Source organism: Helicoverpa armigera, chromosome 28 (genome assembly GCF_030705265.1).
Source record: "Helicoverpa armigera isolate CAAS_96S chromosome 28, ASM3070526v1, whole genome shotgun sequence".
Taxonomy (NCBI): Eukaryota; Metazoa; Arthropoda; class Insecta; order Lepidoptera; family Noctuidae; genus Helicoverpa; species Helicoverpa armigera.
Window position 1 is genome coordinate 782654 of NC_087147.1, and position 20534 is coordinate 803187.

The window sequence follows — 20534 nt, forward strand, 5'->3', positions numbered from 1 at the left end:
GATACATTCACGCTTAATAAGCTTATTCAATGTGAAAAGACATTATTATAGTCACAATACTAGATATGCGTAGATAATTCATCTATTGTGGACATCAAAAAATGAAATTATAAAGTTTATGTGCCTAATATCTTCATTAAAATGTTAAAAGTAGCAGCAGTATATGGAATCTGAAGTTCAAGGGTCAGTTTATGGATGGGTAACAGTTTTCTGAATGTAGGGTCTTTTTTGATTTGATTGTTTATTTGTTCAAAACATGAGATGCAGTACAAACAGGTTTGCAAAGCAGGGTGTTACATAAAAATCTAAAAACGTCGTGACGGATCACGGTCCTATCGGACTATAAGAGTGAGGGAATAGAGAGCATACGTGAGTTTACTCTTATGCAGGTCATCTCTAATGTTTTCCTAAATCATCATCATCATCGTACTTTTAATACTTACGTACCTACTTTCAATTTACAAAAGACAGCCCCCAAAACGCTCACACTTCAAAACTGTGTTTTTGCTGGGAAAAAGTGGCGCAACAAACTCCCCAGCAACACATGTTTGTCTGTAGGTTAGAAGAACCTTTCAACAATGTTTTATGTACAATTAGTATACAATGGGTATATTGCAGTTTACCTATAATATGCATGTTTCCCCAACAGCGATTGTTTTCTACCTACAACCAAAAGACGAAAGATTCATGTCGATACATCCCACTACCAAAATCATTCACATTCTCAATCTCTGACTCATCGATCAATACACTAATCAACGAACAAGCCATTCATTCACTCAGGGTTGCCCCTTGACCGTGTCGCCAAATATGGCAACACTGACAATATCAGCTATCACTTATGTCAAATAAAGAATGATCTATTGTTGTTTGACAGAAGACAGATATTAAATAACTGAGGTCGATGAACAGTAAATACATGTTTAATATTAGATAATATTACGTGTATTATAATGTAATATTAAAGTGCTATTATGGGCTTTGCCTTGTAACCGACAATTCGGATGGTTATTATCAAGGTTTAGGTGTTGCTATTTTTGTACGCGATGCTAAAGATAGGTAGTGTTTGACTAGTTGGGCCTAATTATGGTCTTCATAAAACCTAGTAGCTACCTATAAAATGTTTGATTGTTTGAATGACTTACTTTAGACTTGGAAATAATGCTACAAACAAAAATAAAATATAACAGAAATTCAGTAATCGGTACCTTTACTAGATAAGTAAGGATATATTACCCGCGTCCCGTGGGAACTGCTACCCATAACGGGATACATATATGTAATGTAGATCCAACGGTTAAAGAATTTTGAAAATCGGTCCAGTAGTTTTTGAGTTTATCCATTATTAACAAACAAAACTACAAATGTTTCCCCTTTAAAATACTGGTAATTGAAGTGTCAAAAACTTCATAAAATATTCTAATATACTTGGGTACAGAAATCTTTTATAAAAACTCAAAATCATATTTCCGTGAGTTTTCATCGAAATCTTAAAATAATTTACGGAAGCCATTGCGTATTACAGTAGTTATGCAAACGTTAACGATTGACAAAAACTTGACATATCGATTTAATCGATTATGGGATACCCTTAGCATCAATTCGATTTAGTAATCGGTTTCTAAACGGTTATTATTTCCAGTAAAATATAACCGTTTTGCAAACAATAATGTTTTATGTTATTGTTTATGGGAAAGCTGTTATGAAATTATTTTGAACTTTTGTTTTTTTCCAACAACTTCACGTGCCCAATTTGATTGCAGACTAAACTCTGAAAAATTTAAAAGGCTATTGTGCGGAACCTGTTTTAAAACAAAACCTAAAAAGTAAAGTATATAAAGCTGCTAAATATCTTTCCACACAATCACGGAAGCACACAAAAAAGTTATCAGTCTAAATTCAACTTTCAACATTTCAATTTCTTGCGCAAATTCCGTAAAACGGAAAACTATTTACCTTCAATCAATTTTCTTGTTGCATTTTCTTTTCCCATAAGAGTGCAATGCATTACCTATTTGGCAATTTGAGATAGTGCACGGATTACATCCATACCGTGAGAAAATTGGAACATTCAAGAAATGAGTTTATAATCATAGGCTGTATCGCTCATACCTTCGTCTTACGTGAAAAGTTTAATATGTCAAATGAAGTTTCCCGCGAAATTATATGTCAATTTTTTGAGTCATGTTTATTACCTATTTTGAATTTAAATTATTATGAGCTTGTTACATATTTATAATAATGCTTCCTTTATGAATCATTACGATTGCAAAAGACTTGATCTCGAAAGAATTTGAAAGTGAGAAAATTATGTTATTACATTCGTACATGGTAGAACAATCTTTTGCTCCTAATTAGTTAGCAGGAAATACTTAAGTAGGAATTAGAAGAATTACGTCCAGTCTATTAATTAGCATGTTTATATGGCCTAGTAATTTTGCTACACTTATGATGTAAATAAATGAATAATACAATTAGAATGCAGTTATTTAACTACTCTTTAGTTTATTATATCACAGTCTAGGCATTTCAAAAAGTTTTAAGAAGACACTGAAATATTTTAAATATTTCTCCTTGCATGGTCTTAGGCCCAAGTTTAGGAACAACATAAACGTGAATTTTCTTAAAACCATTTAACTGTTTACTACGAATTTTCACGTTCAATTTTTAAAGTAAACAGTTGTTCTTATTTTCAGTTAACTTGTTGATATTTTAACTTTAATGATTAAGAAATAATAGCCCACCTATAGTTAAATGTGCATCCCTCTAACAAGACATCACTGTCAGTCTAGACAGACAAACTGACAGACAGACAACTGGTTGTTAGTCGTATTTACATAATACGGTAACTGTTACCAGTGATTACTAGTTTCTAAACGTCATTGTGTTTTTTAGAGTTCCGTACGTAAAGTCAATTCGTTTTGGCCCAGTAGGTAAAGCACCAACCTTTCATGTGTTTGGGTTCGTTTCCAGGTTAAGCAAGTACCAATGCAACTTTTAGTTCGAGGTTTATATGTGTGTACTTTCTAAGTATATCTTAGACACAAATGGCTGATTAAAAGGTGAAGAAAACATCTTGAGGAAACCTGGACTATAAAGTCTGAAATCAGCAACCCGCATTGAGCAAGCGTGGCCTTCTTCGTGTGAGAGGAGGCCGCAGGCCAGCTGGGATAAAAAGGCTGTAACGTAACGTAACCTAAAGTGTAAAATGGACCTTAATGTAGATCTTTTATCAAAATACAGGTACTCAGCTGAATCCGACCCCAACATAGTTGGGAAAAGGCTAGGCATATGATAAATTTTATCTCAGCAAAGGGGTGAGCCAAAATTGTATAAAAACATACAGTCTACTTGGGTCTAAGATAATGTCATCGATTCATTTCAGTTTCATTTTACTTAAAATAAAAAAATACTATCTAATCGAACAAATACAAACGACATTCTTATAGCGAGATTCTACGAAAACTATTCACTAAGTACGAATTAAGTAAAACTGATAATTTCTTAATCCATGTTATAAAATTAAGTACCTACCTATAGGTACAGTAAACTGCACATCAGTGGTAACTGTCATGCACCTTAACTCAATACTTAGTAATAAGTACGATTTTCCTATAAAACTGTTACCACTGACCTGGGGCCCGATTCTCCTAAGTTTATAATGTCAAAATCGAATAGAAATTGAATCGCAATATGATCGCAATAGCAGTTAACCATATCGGGCATTCTGCTACTAATATAGGACCAATCATATTCGAACGACATTTGATTGGTTTGCGATTGGTCTGCTATTTTGGTGATTTTAGTCGGTTTTACGGTAGTGATATTGCAATCGTTAATCATTTGCAGACAAAATGATTCATTGAATGACAGAAAAGGATAAAAACGTTTATTTCAAAGAAAAAATAGCGGGATGCCACATACGCTTCAATCGTAATTGAGTCGGGATTGGATCTCAGTCGAACGTGAATCGTATGTCGCTTGAGTAAAATTAGGAGAATCGGGAAGTACAGCAGTTAAATACAGTTTTACGATATAATGTAATTAAGCAGTTACAGTAAGAATGTTTTAAGTACGTACGTTGTTTTAGTAAGAACATTCTTAATGAAGATGTTGTTAATTAATGCAATAGAAATTAACTGTTTGCTTATTTTATAAGTCGTAATATCTTCACTTCAGTATGCAAATCATTATTGCGCGAATTTTATGGTAATTTTATGCAGCGCAATATTTTTTGAAAAATAAGATACCTACCTACTTATTTGTATGAAACTTTCACTAACAGTCGCAATCGGTTTAAAAACGAAATTAAAGTATAATGTCTAATGTTTTTTTGCCTGTATCTCGTAATATTGTAAAGGTTTTCGATTTACACTTTTTACTTACCTACATTTTTTATTAAAGAGACAATTAGTAAACAGTGACACAACATATCAGTGTATTTTATAGAATCCCGCGTCCCGTGGTTTCACCCGCGTCCCGTGGTAACTACTGCCCGTACCGGGATAAAATATAGCCTATGTTACTCGTGGATAATGTAGCTTTCGAATGGTGAAAGAATTTTTAAAAACTGTCCAGTAGTTTTTGAGCCTATTCGTTACAACCAAACAAACAAACAAAGTTTTCCTCTTTATAATATTAGTATAGATACATAAGCAACTCTATTATTTATTACTAGCTTTCGCCCACGGTTTCACCCGCGTCCCGTACCCGGATGGTGACAATACCTATTCTAAAACTTTCTCCCGGGTCTAAGTTACCTCCCCTCTAATTTTCAGCCAAATCGGTCAAGCCGTTTCATGTTATGTCTTGACAACGGAAAGCGGGTTTCATTTTTATACATATAGATTTTGTATCCTTTGTTTACGAAAGATTAGCGCCATTCTAACTACCCATTTTGACAGGTGTCATCGCTTAACGAATGTCAGCTGTCAACGAGACCAATCATATAAATGAATTTTTAAATCGATTTTAATAACCATTTATAAATAAATAATTTAGATATTCAACCAATTGCATATTTAAACTACTATTTACCTCGTTATACCAGTCATTATTGGTCATTAGAAGATTTTTCATGCCCTTTGTACGATTTTATTATTCAAATGTTTTGGTGAGTCATTCAAAAACCATTATGATATGATTGCTGACTAATATTTGAGGACGTAGTGGTCATTATTTATTTCGAGATGGTTTAAATACCCTTTTTGAATACAATTGTAGGTACTTAAGATACTTGTTAGTACAAAAATAGAATAAATTCTTAACTTTATTTCACAAAAATATAACAGATTGAAAAGTATGAAAGAGGATGTTAAATCCATATCATGTTTGTGAAATAAAGTACCGTCTTATATTATACTAAGTTTGATTACCTAATTACCTAAATTTTGATCTGTCTAAGAAAAAAAAACATGAGCTCAAGAGCCTTAAAATGGTGCACATAAAGATTTTTTTATATCGTTCTAAATAAAATATTTGACCTATAAAATTGAGTACCTATTCTATCCAGTTTACGTGCTTTTTAAAGTATGGGTATCAAATTAGATTTGTGTACCAATAAAATCTATCAGAAAACATTGCTTGTAATTGGAAACACACCTTAATTACAATGATATCTGTTTACTAATTAACATTGCCAATAGAAGCAAAGGTCTACAAACTTGTGTCGTGCCATGATTATATAGAGAATGGAGTGCGAAGGTGGCTGCTTTAAAGGTAGTCAAATTAGAGCTTTTAAAGAGAGAGTTTTCAACCCATTTGCACAATGAACATTATTAATCAAAGCTAAAATTGCTCAGTTATCTTAATGAAATGGAAACCAATTGATGACGACGACTCTGCTCTCTCACCGATCGTGTTGGATGGCCGTCTTATACTCTTATCGGGTTATGGGAGTGAAGGATTAGAGAGTGTCAAGCAAATGCTTTTGCTCTGTACTATATCCTGCGCAGCTGGCTGATCTCTTTAGAGAGAATAGTCGCCGCAGCCGACTAGCGGCCTGAAGAAGAGTACTTATTTATAGTAAGAAAATATTACTGTCTAAGTACTCTGTAACGTAAATACTCCTATACCATTAATATAGGAACAGTCGACATTGGCTCGGCGTCTGGTCCGGCCGGTCTGCAACCAGTTTCTAGGTGACACCGGCCACGCTTGCGCATCCACGCGACTTAACGCCTATGGGATAATATATCCCAAAGTATTCTTAACCTTCACTATTTTCTGGGCATTCAAAGTGCTTTAAATAAGAAGAGAAAAGTCTAAGTATAATCATTTCAACGTTCCTGCACTGCATTTCCACACTGCACCGCTTTAGATATATTTGCGTTGAGCCTGTCCGCATTTTCTTTATTTCAACAGTTAGGTATCTAAACTTTGTTCGTTTTTAAACCGACTTCCCAAAAACGAGGAATGTGTCAATGAATAAAAGACAGAACTTCGCCTTGAAAATCCGTTAAGATCAATCCACAAGCACAATTACGACAAAGCACTCATCATCATCATCCTCCTGCCCTTATCCCAATTTTATTTGTGGTCGGCGCAGCATGTTTCCTCCTTCCATACTCTTCTATCTGCCGTCATCTCATAAGTAACATTCTTTCTAACCATATCGACTTTCACACAATCCATCCATCGTTTCTTTCGTCGTCTTCTTCCCCTATATACGATAAAGCACTCATACATATAAAATTACAACTATGTTATTTCACTCATTCAATTCAATTTAAATTAATTACATCTTCAAATTAACAGTCCGCACACGCAGTCTAATCACATGTAGATTGTAAAGTATTTCGTTTGGCTGACGTTTCGACACGACTAACAGTATTTAATTCGTTAGCAGTAGATAATATGTAAATTGTTGCAAATACCTACTTATGTAATTGATGGTAATGCTTAATACGAGGGACACACAGATCCACATTAGTTTTATGTAGTGACTTAGTGACCGAGCTTCAGCCAGCAGAGAAACGTACTCTAGAAGTATTTTTATTAGGCTGCGGGATTGTCCGAAGGAGTTACCGCTGCCCTGGTACATAAAGGACTCAATAAGAATCATCATCCCCCGAGCCCTTCTTCCCAACTATGTTGGGGTCGGCTTCTAGTGATTTACAAGGAGCAACTGGCCTATCTGACCTCTTCAACCCAGTTATCCGGGCTACTCAATACCCTATAGTAAGATTGACTTCTGCTACGTGTAATGACTGCCAAAGATGTTCAAATGACAGCCGAAACCCATTAATTTAACGTGCCCCACCGAAATACGGATATCCCTATACCCTTTAGTAACACTGGTTGTCATACTTTCTGGCTTCTGGCTACCCGTAACGACTGCCAAAGGTGTTCAACTAACAGTCGAAATAACAGATGACCCCAATTAACTATTCCGTTAATTAACGTTAAATAATGGTTCATTATGTCCTAAGGTCGTTTTGGCTATTAATTAATATTCGTGGTTATTATATTCTGACAAAACGTTGACGTGTTTACTATTGTGTTGTATTGGGAGGTGGATGCAACTTTGTATGGTTATAACTTCATTAGTGGTCTGTAGGGCCGGTGTGTGATAAGTAAGGTCAATGAACTTTGGTAGTGACCACGGAGGTATTTACAAAAAGTCTTAAAGCAGCCTAGGGTCGAGATATTTGGCTGTGGACAGTTCCTAGCTAGGAGTGGGAGAGATTATCAACCCTTGCTGGAATAATCTTAAATCCGCCTGACAGTCTTTAACATCATATTATTGTAGAAATGACTACTGTCTATGATTAAACTTTCCTTACACAGTAGCGGCGTAAGCGGGGGGCGGGGGGGGCGGTCCGCCCCGGGTACCACATCTGGGGGGGTGCCATCTTGGTCGGCACATATCTGCATGACCAGGATGATCGAGGTGGGACTGAAAGGGGTGTCACCCCTTAGTCCAGCTGTCACCCCTCTCTTGTATTTTTGCCTTTACCTGATTACTTAAATTAATTCCTCAAAGTTGAAAAAAAAATCCGCTCGCTTCGCTCGCGGTTTTTTATTAATTTCTAATTTATTCTGCGCTTACTTTTTGAGTCCTCAATCTAACAAAAAGTTCAAGCAACGAAGTAGCAAAAACAACTGACGCTCGCTTCAGTCACGGTTTCTTTTTATTTGTGCTTAATTCTAAGTTAAATTTGAGAGTCTTCAAACCAACAATTAGAAAATTCACTTTACGGTGGATATTTCTAAGCTGTTTAGGCGCTTTTTGTAAGCGGTGGAGGACTTTTGTGTCCCAAAACTCAAAAAATTTCGCGCTCGCTACGCTCGCGGCTTGTTCACTTCACAGTGGTCTTTTTTTCAAACTTGTTTGAGTGCCTACTTATGTGTTCCAAAACTCAAAAATTTCGCGCTCGCTGCGCTCGCGCCTTTCACTTTATAAAGGTTTTTTTCCCATTTCTTTAGGTATCTTTCCGTCCCAAAAATCAGAAATTTCGCGCTCGCTGCGCTCTCGCGTTTCACTTTACAGGGTATTTTATTTTTTTCATTTCTTTACGTATCTTTGCATCCCAAAAATCTAAAATTTCGCGCTCGCTATGCTCGCGGCTTCTTCACTTTGCGGTGTTTTTTTTTTCAAAGTTGTTTTAGTACTGTTGTGTTCTAAAATTCAAAAAATTCGTTCTCCCTCCGCTAGCGCTTTAAAACTTGCAGTGATCTGTCTCCTTTTTCTTCATGTTAAACCTTGCGAAAAGCACCATGAATGATTTCCACACGATTTTTTTTACTACGTGATTTTATTTTTTCGTTTTTTTTTTGGGGTGCTCAATAGGTTGTCCGCCCCGGGTGCCACCCGATGCTACGCCGCCACTGTCCTTACACTGACACATTCCATTATCTTTTTTGTAACAATTTCGTCAATTAATATCAAGGCAAATTTGTGTTTTTTTCTTAAATTGTTATGTATTTTTTTACGTTATAGCTAGTCATTTTCTGATTTAATTCATTTTCATTTTATACTCTTCTAGTTATTTATATTTTCTCTGTCAAAGTCCGTGTCACAATACAATGGAATACTTAAAGTCATGTGTGACCTATAATATGACACATTCTCTAGAATTGAACTTGAGATCCACATTCACATTTAACCAACAGCAGTAACCCATTCATTACCACTATCAGATAAAAAGCAACGCAGCCAACAATTTACTAGTTCTAGACTAAGTTTGAGTCTAGACAAAGGCCGGAATCCAGTCAGAATGCTTCACTCACGTGGGAAGACTTACAATCATCAATAACATAGCAGTAGGTTGACTATGCTTTTTAAATTATGTAGGACAAGTCTCATATGTAGAATTGTAGAAAATATAACTGCCCTGTTGAATTAGTGTCCAATCGAGCACACGAGCACAATAGCAGCACACGGGGTTTTAGGTTCGGTTCGGTTCGGTCAGACCGAAACGTAACCTTATCAAAACACCTGTAAAGATTCTTATTTTTCTTCTTAGTCTTATCCCTTCGTGGTTTTTAAGAAATTTTCACAAAGCAGCCTTCAAGTTGGTGATTTATACACCCGTGCATCGGAGAGCACGTAAATGTCGGTCGTGCGCCTGCGGGCCTAGCATGACCGCCATAGAAACAGCTTTTGTCTACCGGAGAATCGACAAAATGACAGATTGAAGAAAGATTTCTATCGACCCGAGCATGGCGATGTTTGACATCGAGAAAAGAAATGTTTCTTTTCTTCGTCGACATGTGTCTATCGCGTCGAGCATGACGACTATATTTTCTCTACTTTTGACATTTGGGAGTAGATATAACTTTCTATATGAAATGTCAAATACTCTACATCTCATCGGACCTAGACAAGAGTAGACAAGAATATTATTATAATTTTAAGATCTCAAAAAGCATTTACAAAGTATGTCGGGGTCCTACCGTCGTCATGTGGTCAGTTTTTATGCTGAGAAGAATCAGTGTAAAGCTCAAAGAACGAGCTATACGAGTGTTAAGCCTCTCGACATTGAAAACGTAAATGTGCAGAGATGGTGCAGTATTTGTGCGGAATCTGTCTCCTAGGATATCTTAGGGACTGCCTGTTAATCAATGTAAGTACCTACAGTCTATTTTATTTCGTTGTGCTTTCCAACCAAAAATATGACAAAGTTTTCGTCCTTATAGATAAGTTAAATATAGAAAGATCTATTCATTTATTATTGTTTCTAAGATTATTTTGTCTATTATGTAGGTATTGCCCTTCATTGCAAGAAAATAACTAAACAGAAGAAAAATATTTAACAAAGCTTAATTGTTGCAGGTTCTTTGTTCGGGTCCTAGGTCATTAACAACATTACTAACCACTGTTAGCAAATTTTTTAAGCAATTTGTTTTTGCAGTGAATACAAGGTTAGTATACCTAATATATTCCAACAGGTATCTGTGGAGATCAAAGGGGGAGGCCTATGTTCAGCAGTGGACGTCCTATGGCTGAGATGATGATACCTAATATTAGATATAACCTCTATTTCAGATTGTAGATACTGAGTGCAAAATACTGAACATAAATGCCAATTATCCTGACAGAGTTCATAAACAATCAATTTTCAATAGTTCTCTCATTAAGAACAAACTGCGCAGGCTATATGACTCTAGAATTGGACAGTTTTATCTGCTAAGAAAAAAATGACATTTTAAATAAACAACCATTATGATTTTAATATTCACATTCTTTATTAAATGATATCATTTCAATAATTTATAATTTGAAAACTGACGACCCAGTTGTCATTTAGCATCCTTTTTTTGTAATCTGAAACAAGAACACAAAATTAAATTAACATTCATTTTCAGGGGATTCTAGTCATGCGTTAGGGTCTTGACTCATGACATCAATAAGAACGCTGATAATGTGTCACTATCAGTATGTTATTCTTTTATTATACTGTAAAATAATTCTTGTAAAAACTCTTTACCAAACAGTTATTTCTTTTTGCAGGGTGCCTATGCTACAACTCTTCCCGAAGAAAGGCAGAAAGAGAGACACACTAATGACCTTAGCGGTAGCTTACTACAAGCTGCAACTCACAGAAGAGCAACTATTATGAATATCTTTGTATATCAACAGTTCTTCAAACCATACAGACAGAATTGAGTTGCTGGGGAGTTTGTTCCACCGCTTCTGCTGCTGATTTTCAGCCTATTTTGAGTAAATGACTATCTGTAGCCTTAATTTTATGTAAATAAACCTTTACCTCTGTGTAAATGATTGTCTCATTTTATTTTTTATCTTAAGAGTTGTTGCTTATATCACACAACAAATAGGTACTATAATTATTATTGCCATAATTATACTTTGAAAACAAAGCATGAGAGTTTTGCTAGAATGAAACCAACAAGTCTGGAGAACTATTACTAGTAAATGAATATTATTTAAAGACACTTACTAATAGAATGTTTCTCGTGTCAGCATTGTATGCCAAGAACTCGTTCTTTTCCATATTTTTTCAGCAGCTTTTGAATACGGACCTATTCTTCTTTATCGTGGCCTTCTTTTCCCAATGGATCGGGATACTATCTTCTCTGTTTATTGGATGGGACTTCGTACGCTGTAAATAAACAGGTTTTGTAACGACGAAAGTAAAAACACTTCGGACAATAATATAGGGAAGCAAGATAACAGTGAGGAACGCATTGAACTGTGCATGGCAAAGTTCTCATCAGACAATGCCACCAATCACCATTTATTGAGATTATTATGTTATTTTCCTTTGTTCTTTTCATCGTATGTATGGATAATTATTATGTTCGTTTGGATTAATTACACACAACTATTGGAATAATCAGTACTTTATTTATTTAATCACAAAATCTACTTACTTTTTCCTTGCCGCACGCAGTAATCACCAATATCTAAATACGTAAAATCAACAACAATAATCGTTTTTTGTAAACAAACAAACATGAACCATTTTAGTTCCACAGATAAAAAATAAGTTCGATGAATACGTTTTGTTGTTACTTTGAGTTACGTGAGTTTATGTATAGGTTCATGCGTGAAAAATAGTGCATTGACACATTTTTTTGGCTAACTAAACGTAAATTCATCGCAGAACGACCCATCACTAGCTACTTATCCGTTGCTATGGAAAGTCTTTCTCTTGATAGAAACGCGAGTCTACAGCTCGCGTCATGCTCGGGTAGAAGACATGTCGAGTGGGAAAGAAAGAGCTTTGTCGTTTCTTGGTAGAATAGAGATAGAATCGCCATGCTAGGCCCGCTGATCTCTCTCCGGTCGTGTCGGATTGCCGTCCCATCGGGCTATGGGAGTGAAGGAATAGGGATTGCACTTGTGTCTGCGCAAATGCTTATACACTATAACATGTCCTGCGCAGCTGACTGATCTCTTTATATGAGAACAGCCGCCGTGGCCGATAATCGGCTAGGAGGATCTTCAACGTTATTATTCTATAGAAAATTAGTATCCTATTCTATTAGTTTCGCAATAAATGAGGTTTTGATTGACACGGGAATTCGTGTTAAGCGATATGATGTGCTAATGATATTTCTAGCTAGGTTAGCTTAGACCTAGATTTTCAAAGGGCAAATGTTTTGTGTATTGAGCCTATCGTACTATCGTACTAGTGTTTCAATGTGATATTATTAAAAGGAAGACCTAAGTTTTTAAATAATTGTATTTAGCCAAAATCTGAAAGTTCGTATGTTATAATGTATTTTTTAAGAATCTATAATTCTGTAACCGATTTCCCAAAAGGAGGAAGTTCTCAATTCGTCTGTGTATATCTTTACTTTTTTCCTATATTTTAAGGTTTTGTGTACTTACTACTGTTAACTTAAAATTATAATAGCTTTCAGTACTTACATAAAACTTTTCTGGCAAAATTAAAGAACTAGTTTAGGAGTGCAGTTTGTAATAGTTAAACAGTTTATTAATCTACGAACAACTCAATAAAAAGGCAGTACATTTACTGCTCTTATGATCCATAGATCATACCAGACATATTAGGTAATTAATAAACTCCGTAAATCCACCAATACTAAAATCTTTGATGATTGAAAATACAGATTATAAGCCAAATCGTTATATTCTAGCATTTATTTCGATCGTAAACTATTTAATGGTTTGGATTGACTATCAAACTGATCAAACGGCTGTAACTGAGAAATTGATAGCATTCGTCTGAATGTCGTTAGCTAGGTCTAGACTGACCTTTTTGGGAATTCTAGACACAAATCGGTTGTGTTTGTTGATTAATTGAAAAGCATAAAATTTTCTGAGCTCTTGGACACTGCGGACATTTTAATAAAAATAAGGTAAAAAGTGATTTCAATTAAGCTGAAAATCAGCACTTTTCGAACGCCAGGTTTACAAAAGACAGCCACCAAAAACTCTTTCCTATGTGTTTTTGCTGGGAAGATGAAACAATGGAACAGATTCCCTATTTTGAAGGTAATCGTGAAAGCAATCCAATCAAACAATTTTACTTAAGATATTTACAATACATATTTACAATAAAAATCAAAAACTATCCTAGTAAAACAAACAACTAAAAAGCGTCGAAAAATTCGTCCCCATCGCTGTCAACTGGGAGCGTGCCCAAGAGGCTGGCAGCATTACCTCGTTGGATCGCCATGCTGATTCTTTGTCCGAGGTGATAGCCAGCGTTCTGGTCACGAGAAGCGTCAACCAGCCGCCTAGAAAGATCTTTAAATAGAATGTGGGCATTCGGACCCCACGACCCGAGGGTTTCAACCCCAAACGGTTCGAAAATATAGTTTCCGACAAGGCCACTATATTTCCGCCGCTTGACGTTCTCCGCAGCCGCAGCGGCAGCAGCAGCACAGCACGCAGAACTTGGAAGGTGTGATGGCGCAAGAGTATCGACACAGGTTGCGTCCCATACTAAAGGCCTACCCATCTTCCAAGGGAATAACGACATGCCGTCTGGTCTCTTACCGTCGTCGCGTGCCAAGCCGTTTGGTTCTAATACAGCTGGTACCCCGACGGCAACAAGAGTTCGACGTATAATGTCATTTATGTTTGCATGCCGCGCAATACGGCCCGCACTACGGCTGCACGACAGGCCGTGGTGTCCGAGGCTGGTGACAGCCTCACCACAGTGGCAGCGATGAGGGGAGCAGCACAACAATTTTACTTGTAATTTTGGTCAATCAAAGTTCTATTACGTCCTCAGGTAAGGTGGAGTGATGACTTGCGCAAGACGGCTGGCAGGAGCTGGATGTGAACAGCCGAAAATAGATCTCAGTGGCGTGCACTTGGAGAGGCCTATGTCCAGCAGTGGATTGCGATAGGCTGATGATGAAAGTTCTCATTATTACTATCAAGCAATGAATATAAAAAAATATGATTTATAAGTTGAACGTATAGAAAACTGAAAAATGGTGATTTAACCATTTTCAAAGACCCAGTATTCCTAATACTCTAACACGTGGTGACCCTACACTAGAGTTGCGCACTCGAGGTCACAAAGGCGCAATTTGGCACGATTCTGTGTCAATTTACTTATATGTAATAATATCGTGCGAGAGCTCTTCGCTAGTCTGTAGCAAATGCTTTGTAATGTAAAATAACAAACGTTAGGGATCATCATTTATTTATTTTTATTTATTATACTTTTTTGCACACATTTTACAAAAAAAACAATGTACAAAAGGCGGACTTAACGCCTTAGGCGTTCTCTACCAGTCAACCTTTAGGTGGAGGAGAAATTTCATGGCAGGTGCACTAAATATGTATATAAGACACATCGAAAATATATAAACGTACATAGACTTATTATACATACACATATATATATATATATAATACTAAATAAACTTTAATACATATATAAATAACACAAAATCAAATGCACAGTTGTGTCAATTCTGCAAACTCTGGTGAAGATACTCACGAAGCTTCAATTTGAAAGTCAAGCGGCTATTTACCATCCTAATTTCCGAGGGCAACTTATTCCATAAAAGAATAGATTGGACAAAAAAGGAGGAATGAAGGAAATCTGTGCGATGTGAGGGACATTGGAGTAGACGATTATTGGAGGAACGCAAATTTCTGTCATGTTGAGAACACAAAAACTGGAAGTGGCATGATAAATAAGGAGGTGAACGAGGAGTATGAAGAATGGAAAATAGAGTAGTTAATGCTCTCATCTCACGTCTTTGCCTAATTGGCAGCCATCTAAGCTGTTCTCGATAAGCAGACACATGATCGTACTTGCGAAGATTAAAAACGAATCGAATGCAATTGTTGAGAAGCCGGTCAAGTTTATTGAGCAGATCTGCATTCAGGTCATAGAAGCAAACATCACCATAGTCAATTATGGGAAGGATCAAGGTTCGCACAAGCATCGCTTTCACGTTGAACGGGAGAAGGTTTCTTAACCGATAAAAGTAGCGCAGCAAACCTGTTACCTTCTGGCTAACACTCCCAATATGAGGCTGCCAGCTTAGCGTAGTGTCGATATGTAAGCCCAGGTTTTTCACGCTTGAGTTATAAGGGATGTTCATACCATCAAATTGTACCGGAGGTAAGCTGCTTAAATCCACTCTTTGCATAATGCGACTACTACCAACTAAAATAGCTTGGCACTTGCCAGGATTTACCGCCACTCCAAACCTATCAGCCCAGCTCTTCAACCCAGCTAAATCATTATTTAACTCCATGATTGTAGCAGATAAGCCCTCGAGGCTGGAGTGACGATATAGTTGCAAGTCATCAGCATAAAGATGATACGCAGACTGAAGTTCAAGAGTTAGGAGATTTATAAAAATTGAAAATAAAAGTGGAGAAAGAATACCGCCTTGTGGCACACCAGCATCCAGTTTGCACCAATTTGATGTCACTTCATCAACTCGTACTGACTGCTGGCGATCCTGAAGATAAGAAATGAACCAATCCAGCGCTTGAGAAGACACCTTGTAGAAGGATAGGATGTGTATCAGGAGATCGTGACTGACTGTATTGAACGCATTCATCATCATCATCATCATCATCAGAGCCTTTCCCCAACTATGTTGGGGTCGGTTATCAGTCCACCTGGACGCAGCTGAGGCACACACCTCAGACTAAATAATCGGGAGGAATTCGCATGACATGAAGAAATTATCAATTCAAGAAAAAATCTGGGCTGAGGAATTCGAACTGGAAATTGCAAGTGATAAGGCATGACGAATTCCTCTGTGTTTTGGAAGGCACGTTAAATTGGTCGATATGGGCAGTCAGAAGCCATGAACTTTCATAGCCAGTCACACACAGAGGAGACATTAGCCTTATTATGCAAAGCTGCTTTAAAAATATCACCATATTTGACCTGTGTCAAAATATTACGGTCATGCAAAAGGAGATTCGCATAATGCTTAGTGCTTAAATACAATTTTTATAAATAGGTATGTCCACAGCATTTGTCTAATATACATGTCTCATAATGGAAAAGATAAACTTCTTTAACAGGTAATCATAAAAATACCTATAGATCTCTACGTGGGCAAGTTTTGCATTATAGTTTAAGAGATACCCCACACTTTGGGCTAATCTCTTAATCATCATCTGCCTAGCTTTTTCCATCTTGTGGTGGGCTTCCAGTCTAACCGGATGTACGGTAGACTGCACATCAGTGGTAACTGTCATGCAACTTAACTCAATAGTAATAAGTACGATTTTCCTATAAAACTGTTACCACTGACCTGACGTTGACTGTACCTGCCATAGACACATAGCAATTTCTTTGTTCTAATATTTTAATTTGGCATAACATCGCTTCCACGTTGACAGAATTTCCAAGCAAATATCTGCGTGGAACCGCAAAAAATTGGCGACTATTAATTCAAACAATGACAGCTGAAACTATGCGACAAGTAAATGTCGCGCGTGGAACAGTCGAGCGGAAAATCCGCCAGTGTGAAAACGCTACAAACACAAATAGATCCTTATATTAGGAGCCAGCTAAGACAGTAATAATTTCAATTACATAGTAATATTATTTATGACGTATGCTCATAAGCTTAGTACCTAATACCCACAGCATTTACCTATAAACAATATATAGTTTTGACATAAACATAAACTTTATAGCAGTTTCGACACGCGAAATTATGAACTAAATCATATGATTGTAGACTGGCTTCTGAATACGGCGTCGTTTCTAGAACCCAGTATCTACATAAGTTGAACCTCATAGTATGTAGTTGTTTAACTATATCATCTGCCTATTATGTTGGGGTCGACTTCCAGTCTAGCTGGATGCAGCTGAGTACCAGTGTTTTACATATATCAACTGCCTATCTGACCTCCTCAACGCAGTTACCCCTTAGTAAGACAGTTACCCAGTTACAGTGAGCCGATACGACTAAGGTGTCCGACTTAATGGCTTCTGACTATCCGTAACGACTGCCAAAGATGTTTAAATGACAGCAAGAGCCCATGAATTTAATGTGCCTTCCGAAACACAATCATGATAAAACGGTCACCCATCCACGGACCGACCGTACCAAACGTTGCTTGCTAACGCGTAACTTGTTTAAAATTTTAGTTATGTATACTGCATGCTGATGATTTTTTATCATCAAATGACCCTTCCCCCTGTGGGATAGCAGCGGTGAAGGAGTGTCAGACTCTTACAGACTAAAAACCGTCGTGTTCTGTCGTAGGCCTTTTATGTACCAGGGCCGCGGTAACTCTTTCGAACAATCTCACAGCCCCGGCAGGCCTTGGCCCTGCTGGGCCCCGCTGGGGTTGCTGACATCTCTTTGAGGAGGTCTGTTGTTTTTTATTAACTAGACGTGAGCGATGAGCCACCCGAACTCACGGACCACAGACTCACGGCATACTGCCTACCTTCTATAGTATTACAGACAGGTGTATTATATCCTAAGAAAACCGCTACCGTTCCGTTTCATTACAAATTCTCTGAATGACTCTAAAACCATCTTCATACAATCTTGTCTGATGGCTAACCGAACAAAATTGTTTGCGATCCCCATAACTCTTATGTCAAAGAAGTGAGAGGTGATTTTCCAATGATTTAGTGCCGTTATAAAGTTGTAACAAATTGCATGTCGCCATTCGATTAGGCGTTGCATGATAGTGTACGATAGGGCTGCCAGGTTGAAAATATTTCCCATAATTTTTGGAGGTCAAATATGTTTAATTTGAAACATTTTAGATTTTGACAGTTCCGTTTTCTAGTCAGTTGTATGACAACTTGGACACTAGATTTCGAGTTTCGTATAATTGAATAGTTTAATGACCAATAAAAATGCCCCATTAATGACCCACTAACCCATTTCTTTTATTTTGCATTGACCAACCAGTCCAGGTTTGTTAATCAGAATTTAACTTTATACATAGACGTTAACTTACTTCCAGGATTTTTATTCTCGCTAAAATTCAATTTCCAAAGCTATCCCATATCAAAATACCTTCTCCAAGCTATACAAAACCGCAATCAGACAAACACTGATGGAAACATTATTAGCTTACAAGTCCCATATAAAAGCTATATTTAAGGCCTTTCTCACTTACACTACATATTTATGTATACTGTAACTTGATGCTCGCGTGGTTACACCAAGCGTTGGTCTTTAAGTAAATAGTGCTCAAGTTAGTACATAAGTAGTGTTTAGTTAACATTTAGGCTTTAGAGGCTCAATGTTATTGGGGGACTGGGTTAAATATAGTTCTAAAGTTCTAAGTTAACTCCAGTTTTTAGTGGGTATACTAGTCGTTTTTCGTGGGAAATACTGCCCGTACCGAGATAAAATATAGCCTATGTTACTCGGAACGAGTGTAGTATTTCAATAGTTAAAGAATTTTTCTTCTTTATTATATTGGTGTAGATGAAAAAGGCGAAGTTACTGTGAGAAGAAAAATTGTTTTATCAAGTTAATTCAGTTTCATATTACCGTATATCTTTCACGGTATCAACCGCTTTTCGGGGGAACTTATTCCCGTACGCGAATAAAATATAAGTAGTTATACTAGCCGAAAATAGTGTAGCTTTCCAACAGTGAAAGAATTTTTCAAATCAGTTCAGTAGTTTTCGGGTTGATAAAGTCAGAAAGGCAGTCGCTCATTGCAAATCACTGGTACTCTGCTGCATACGGTATGACTTTAAGCCGACCCCAACATAGTTGGGAAAAGGCTAGGCAGATGATGTTTCGGAGTCATTCCTTTTCAAATTTTTAATTTTGCGGATAAAAAAAACTCGGTTATTTGAAACTTTATGACACAGTGACATCCCTAAATGATGTATGAAGTGTAAAATTACCAGTTTCTTGCTATTTACGAGAAAGTGCAATGCCTAGTAGTGATAGTGGTGGCTGGGGTCAAACTGGTGACCCCAGTTTTGTGTTATCTGAAATGTATGCGCAAAATTGTCAGTCGGCCATTGTTTTTGATGCCTTTGTGACAGTAAATGCGCTGTGTCTATCTTGCGGTGGATTTCTATAACCCATCCACGATTAAAGATTTTGAATTTGGAACATTAGCACCATAAAAATTAGGTTGTCATGGTATGGGCATGTAATGAGGAGGGATTATACGCATGCAATAAAGTGTATGCTAAGAATGAATGTAGATAGATGGAGAGGAGGAGAGGAGAGGAACACCTAAGAAAAGATGGATGGACTGCCTGAAAGATGACATAAATAGGAAGGCGAGTGTCAGTGTGACGAGTGACAGAGAAAAATGGAAGAGGATGACATATTGCACCGACCCCAAATAAAATTGGGAACGGGGCAGGAGGAAGAAGAAATTACTAGACGTTTGCCCGCGGATTTACCAATGGGAACATGGCATGTTTCTTGGGAACAGTGTAGCTATCCAACAGTGAAATAATTGTTCAAATCGGTTCAGTAGTTCGGAGCCTTTAGGGTACAAACAAAGAAATAAAAAATATTTCCTCTTTATGATTCAATCGGTTCGAGAATTCAAACCATTATATTTTATAGTTTACTAGATGATTTATCAAAACCTCAATTTCGTCAAATATCATTCAGGTATGTAATAACTGTCTTTGTAACTACCACAAAAATATTTATTACACTAATATATCAAGTATTGGAATCCATTATTTTTAACTGCAAATATTATGATCGAAATATAATTGAAATGGGTATTAGAATTTATTGTAAATCAATTAGAAAATGTCAGGTGAGTTAAAATTGATAGGTGTTTGAAATGTTTTGTTTTTACTAGTCATCTGATTTATTTCGAAATTAAATATGTTTTTATTAAAATGTTTAGGACCTCAATTATTTTATACGTGTTTTTATGTACCAAATATTATATTGATCTTGACGATACTTTTTAAGAATTTGACCACTTTCAAAGTAGCAGGTTTTTCCTAGAAGAAAAACCAGCTTTGTCAAGAAATAAGGATGTAACTTTGCAATACATTTATTGCCTAATAAAGTTTAAGTAAAAACTGCATTTTCACAGCTCAATTAATTGATGGTATCAGAAACGAAATTACACACATGATCAGACAAACTATTTGTAGTAACTATTTACCTGACTTCACCATAAAGAGCAAATGAAT

The 20534-nt window shown here is 36.6% G+C and overlaps 1 protein-coding gene and 1 long non-coding RNA gene across 2 annotated transcripts in view; both read right to left on the reverse strand.

Annotated features, from left to right (window-relative positions):
* Nucleotides 1-20534, reverse strand: part of LOC110382906 (pro-resilin) — a 54828-nt gene that overhangs the window by 20910 nt on the left and 13384 nt on the right. The gene's annotated exons all lie outside the window — the stretch shown is intronic.
* LOC126055000 (uncharacterized) lies at nt 10665-12023 on the reverse strand. Its single transcript, XR_010277950.1, has 3 exons — nt 11836-12023; nt 11403-11564; nt 10665-10768 (listed from the first exon to the last, which is right to left on the reverse strand). It is a non-coding gene; the product is annotated as an uncharacterized LOC126055000 (long non-coding RNA).